Source organism: Vicia villosa, linkage group LG7, assembly GCF_029867415.1.
Source record: "Vicia villosa cultivar HV-30 ecotype Madison, WI linkage group LG7, Vvil1.0, whole genome shotgun sequence".
Lineage (NCBI taxonomy): Eukaryota > Viridiplantae > Streptophyta > Magnoliopsida > Fabales > Fabaceae > Vicia > Vicia villosa.
In genome coordinates, this window is record NC_081186.1 from 37578747 (window position 1) to 37584868 (window position 6122).

Sequence of the window (6122 nt, forward strand, 5' to 3'; positions counted from 1 at the left end):
AAAATACAAAAGAACAGCTCGGTAAGTCGAAAACCCGCAAAGGGCGACTTAGGCAAAAATGAGCGTCTCGGTGGACTGAAAACCCGAAAGGGCGGTCCAGGCAAAAATTAGAGACAATAAACAGAAAAAAATTCATCCTGGTAGATTGAAAACCTGAAAGGGCAATCTAGGCAAAAATTAGGGATTTATGACAAAGTAACTGCATTAGTCTATACTTCGTCACCTGAAAAGTCTGTACTTTATCAAAGGATCTTCAATCAAATTATCGCCAATCTGAAGCAACAAGCACAGTTGGAACTCAAAGTTGTTTAGGGGGAATAGTGGTTATTGCTTTCAATGTAGCCTTTTCCACATAATTACCATTTCCAACTTTTGTAAATACTCCATGGAATCACGCCTTTAGCTGATTACCATCCTATTAAATAAATTTGAGCCTTGTGCCCATTTGTTTGCAATCTTTAATTTCTTTCAGCTTGCAAAATGACGCTTTAATTGTGTTATTCGTTTTTGAAAAAAGGAAAAAATTAGTTTTAAATGAATTTGCTTCACTTTTCTTTTTCAAAATAAAAGCGAAATTTTCCTTTGAGTTGTGAACAACGGAAGGAACATCAGCAGTCGTCTCCATAGGACGAACAAAAAGGATTCTCCCGGAAAAAATTGTTGAGACAACGGTATTCTTGTCCCAGAAAAGAATTCTTGAAGCAATTACCCCTCGAGGTAAAGAAGCTCTTCTATCCCCAGTGAAGAAGGTCTTTTATTCCCAATGAAGAAGATCTCCAATCTCCAGTGAAGAGGTTCTTTCATCTCAATGAGAAAAGATGCTCATCTTCCCCAGAGAAGTTTAAAGCACGCAACACCATTCATCACCTGTGTTATCTACACCGTGTTGAAAAACATTTGCCAAGTATCTGGTTGTATTGCGACGTTGGTCCTTCTCCAGTATATACTTCTTTGTCTGTCAGTATTGTCAGCATGCATGCTACATTCTTGACATTCATCATTCATACATATTTGCATCATTTATACATTCTTGCATTTTTCAATGTTTGCCTCAATATTCACATGTTCAGGATATATCTATCCTCGAAAAAAGAAAAAAAAGAAAAAAAGAAAAAAAAGAAGAAAAAGAAACAAATACGGGCATGTCATCTCTCCAAGTAGGTTGTCACCCATAAGCAGAAAGAACATTTTGTTTCTCCAGTTCCCCACTGAGATCATTCCTCGTGGAAGAAGGTTGCTTTAGTTTCTCCTCTCAAAACAAAGGAGAAAATCCCCAGTTGAGTTCATTCCTCATGGGTACAAAGTCTTGTTTGACTATTTCTTTCCAATTCATTCTTGGTTAGAACCTTGTCTTTACCAGAGATTCAAATTCCGATTCCCCAAACAGAGTCGTGAAAAACAGACAATAAGCAATAGCCTTATCATCTAAGCAGTTTATGTCTCTTTCAAAAGCTTTTTCCTCTCAAGAAAATCAATCCTGAAGACCATTTGACAATCAGGGCCTTATTACTGTTCACAAGGCTGAATAATCAGTAATTCCCCTAGCAGAGTCTCCAAGATCATTTTATCACTCGGCTGATAATTGATCATGTCTTCAAAACCGCTATCACGAGGCTGGTAGTCGGTAACCTTTTGTTCTGGTTATATTATTTAACATGTCTATCACAAGGCTGATAGTCGGTAATATTAACCAAACCTTTGAAACTTTTTTTTACCTTGTCAAGTCTATCACCATGCTGATAGTCGGTAATGCAGTTTCATACCTTCACCTTCGCATTATTAAACAAGTCTATCCCCATGCAGATAGTCGGTAATGTCGATAGGTAAGCTTTTCTTACAAAGCTATCATTCCCAGGTGAAGCATACACTTGCTTTCCCAAAAAAGACAAAACGGATTCTCTTCCTAAAACGGATTGAGACATCCTTCCCGATCTCTTTTCCCCAACGGAATCAGTTTTGATATCCCTCGGTAAAGATATCCTTGCATCATTCGCAATTTTGGTATCTTAGGTCCAAAATTTGCGTCTTCTGATATTTAAGTCTCTTCCACCCTATCAAAACGAAGATTTTCAATCTTCATGTCTCAGGTTGAAGAAACTTAAATAGGGGCATCTGTCATACCCCAATTTTTGACCTAAGATACCACCTCATATCATCTGCATATGCATCATTTGCATCTCTAACAAATTGCATAGCTTGTGTTTGCTACTTGTGACTCAGCAGGATCTAATCAGGAAATCACTCATCAATACAAGTAACAATCAATTAGGGTTTTGTTCTCCCTTCATCTCAAAAGAACTATCTTCATCAACAATCAACATTTGGTCCTCAGAGATTCATTTCAACAAACTCAAGAGCTTTGAATCGACTGAATTAGGGTTTTGACTGAAGACAGCATACTCCTGACTTTTGCTCAGTATTTGATCTAATGACTTGGGACATGATATCAAGACCTCAAGTGCATCATTTTGACCTAATCCATTGGCTCATAACATCTCCTACACAAAGATTGATCAGACAAATCCTCAGATCAGGGTTTTGAACTATCAGGGACTGAAATCAGGGATCACATTTGGGAAACCCTAAAAATCCCCAGGAAGTCAAATAAAGGTTTCAATCATCTTCAAATAATCCCTATGACAACATCCAATGGAAATTACATCTCAATTCAAGATCAACAGTCAACATCTGGTCCTCAAAAATCCATTTCAACAAGCTCAAAAGCTTTGAATCGACCAAATTAGGATTGTTCATTCATTCACTCATTCTTTGCAAGATAATTTCGTGTTCATGGTGGTTTTCCACTTTTTATGCGCCATTGCCAATTGGTGTGATTTAAGAGACTTGCTTGGAATTTATTTCATAGTTTTTTACTCATGGATTGCTCATGGTGAAGATTTGATTCATATGAATTATTTGATCATTCATGGGAATTTCATCAAAGTTGCAAAGAAAATATCATGTTTAATTCATTGTTGGAAAATTACTTCAAAAATGATTCAAGATTATGGGTTCAAGGATTTTAATTCAAGATCATGGTGCAAGAATACATTTCAAGACTTGAAATTCAAAACTTCACTACTTCAAGGATATTCTACCAATTCCTTTCAAAAAGGGTTCATTCAAATTTTCAACATTCAAAAGGAATTCAAATTCAATTCAAGATCATTCAAGAATAGTAACTTCATTCAAGTTCTAACAAGAAATTCAAGCATTCACAAATGATATTTTTTTTATGGAACAAATGAATTACAAATGAAGGGACTTTATTTAAAATTCAAGAATTACAAAGTTTCATTCATACAAAGTTGGAATTACAAGGGAAAGAAAAATAAAACTTCAAAGACATTCTTGAATTCTTCAATCTTCAAAGTCTTAATTCTTCAAGTTCAAGATTCTTCATTCTTTCTTCAAGAGTTCTCATGTGACATGAAAAAGAAAACATAAGAGGGGTGAAATTAGCAAAAGTCAAAGAATGTCAAAGAGAGATTTTTATGTCATAAAATTATGCAACTTAGAGATATCATAAAATGACATAAAAATTCACACACATGGCTTATATCATGAGAATATCTTTGCATAATGACATAAGGAATATATTCTTATTCTTGCAATGATGAAGAATATATTCTTATTCTTGCAATGATGAAGAATATATTCTTATTCTTGCAATGACCATAAAATTGCCAATCAAGTTCACCAAATTGCCAAACACATCCTAAGCTTTTCCTATAAATAGGAGTGTTCTCTTCATTGCAAAAATACACAAAAGCTACTATACTACTAGCTTTCTCACTTCTCTTTCTTATCATAATTTTCAAGAAGTTCTATAGTTACTAAGAAGGGAGAGGTAGTTCTTCATACCTCACTTGAAGATCTTCATCTTCAAGTCTCCCACAATCCAAAGAGAGAGATGTTGTAGCATCACCTTCATCAAAAAAAAAAAGCCTACAACAACAAAATTCAAAAGTTGTTACAATCAACAATTTCAAAAAAAAAGAGAAAAAGAGTTTGTTAGTAACAAGAATTCAAAGTTGTTACAATTAACAAATTCAGAAGTTGTTAGTAAAAAAAATTCAAAGTTGTTCTTCTACAACCACTCGGAATTTCCAGGAGGGTCGAAACAATACCTCCAAACTTTTAGTGGCAGCCCCACATCATCTCCAACGATCCGACACAGCAACCATCATCAAAGGTTCAAAAAATTCAGCAACAACAAGCTAATTTGCAGATTTCTTCAGAAAGAAATTCGGGACAGCATCAATAACAAAAATTCAGAGCAGTAGCAATTAAAAACACTTACCTCAACCATAACCGGCAAAACTCTCCTTGCCGCAGGTAAATTCTTTCTACTTCCACTCTTATATCACTGCTAATTGTTGCTGTAATAAGGAAACAGAATATAATTTGTAAGCTATCACTGCTATATCACATATCACATAATAACGGTTAAATCCGAAGCAACAAAAAAAAAGAAACTTATTCTGAGTTTTCGCCCCTGTCCATGAGTTTGGTAAAATCGATTCAGAATTTGTTGTAGAAACGAAGTCATCATTGTAGTTTCATCAAAATTTGTGTGAGCTTTTAGCGTCTCCATGGTAGCTGGAAGTTACTGTTGTTGTTGAAATCAGGAGAGCAAGCACAGTTGTTGTTACTGTCATCACGAAAGAGAGAAAACGAATAGCAATCGAGAGTGAGATACCGCGCGCAGAGAGACCGAGAGCAAAAGGGAAAACAAAATTTAATAAAGAATTTCGTTTTACCGTAAGGTTTCACGGACAGGGGCGTGATGCCTCGAATCAAAAGTTGCTGTTGTTCATAGACAGAGAGGAAATCCGAGAGCTTTTGGTCGCTGTTGTTTCTGCTCTATGAGGCAAGCCACCGTTGTTGTTCACCGTGAGGGAGAGGCTACCAATTGAGTGAGAAACCGAGAGATGTTCTTGCTGTAGGCTTGGTTCCACCGAGAGAGAAAATCACGAGAGAAAGAGATGACCAGTGAGAGCGAAACCGAGAAGGAGAGGAAGCCGCCGTTATTGTTGTTCACGGAGAGGGTGAGAGCCGAAGCCGAGAAAGAGTTTGTTCTCAAGTTTGGTTTTCCAGAAGAAAAAATACGTGAGGGAGAGAAGCTAAGAGGCGCTGCCTCTTTTTGTGTCTTAGGGTTTTCAAAACCCAACCTTGTTTTGTTAAGAGATGGATCCGGGTCATCCTGACCCGACCCGGTCCACTCTTCCTTTTTTTTTTTATTCAGCTTTTTAACATATTGGGCTGCACACCTCCCTTTCAGATTTTTAAACCCCAGGCCCATTACTAAGTTTCTTTTCTTATTGTTAATCTCTTTAATTTTCTTTTAAAGTATTTCACAAAAAGGACTTAGTATTTTATTTTTAATATAGGATATAGTTTAATTTTTCTAATCCTTATTAAAAAATGACAAAAAAAATATATTTTAAGATTTGAGTTTTCTTAGAAATATTTTTTATGTTTAGAAGTATGTTTTTTTAAAGATATTAAAAACACAAAAATGTTTTAGATGCATATTTAATTTTATGTTTTCTAATTATTTTCTTCCTTCATGAAAAATCACAAAAAAATGTCTTTTCTTAGATTAATTTCATTTGAATTTGATATTTTCATATTATTTTGTGTAGTTAATCATTTAAGTTTCTATTTGATTACTGTTACACATCACTTGAATTTTCTAACTTCATCCGAGACTTCGAGATTATTTCTCTGTTGTCTTTTGGATTTGTCTGTTTTGTTTGGTCTTCCATTTGCTGTAGAAGTCCTTAAACAATTACTGGATGATCAAAGAATGTTGTAAGCTGTGAACTTATCTGACGTTCTTTTCTGCTGGTGTGGATGCCTAACATCTGAAGAGCAAGGTAACACCTCAAACTCAGAAATCCAATTTTCTCATTCTTCGAGGTAAGCCTAAAACTCAATCAACTGTTTTCACAACAGTAATCAATTCACTTTCAAATCACCCATTGTTTTCCCAAAACAGTGGGGCCTCTCGAATATTAGAGAGTGTAAGTCCCATTTCTTTTCCTTTTTGTACAGTTTTTTTTGAAACTTCTTCAAAACAAAACTTTTTCAAACAATTTTCAAATCATTTTCAAAAC

General features: G+C 35.2%; 1 long non-coding RNA gene across 3 annotated transcripts; it reads right to left on the reverse strand.

Moving 5' to 3' along the window:
- Positions 1 to 3214: 3214 nt before the first annotated feature.
- LOC131620447 (uncharacterized) lies at positions 3215 to 5161 on the reverse strand. Of its 3 annotated transcripts, none has more exons than XR_009289115.1 (4): positions 4764 to 5161; positions 4131 to 4654; positions 3865 to 3948; positions 3215 to 3419 (listed from the first exon to the last, which is right to left on the reverse strand). It is a non-coding gene; the product is annotated as an uncharacterized LOC131620447 (long non-coding RNA). The 3 variants fall into 3 exon arrangements; XR_009289114.1 differs by having other exon boundaries at positions 3216 to 3408; XR_009289113.1 differs by lacking the exon at positions 3215 to 3419 and having other exon boundaries at positions 3427 to 3948.
- Positions 5162 to 6122: the final 961 nt, after the last annotated feature.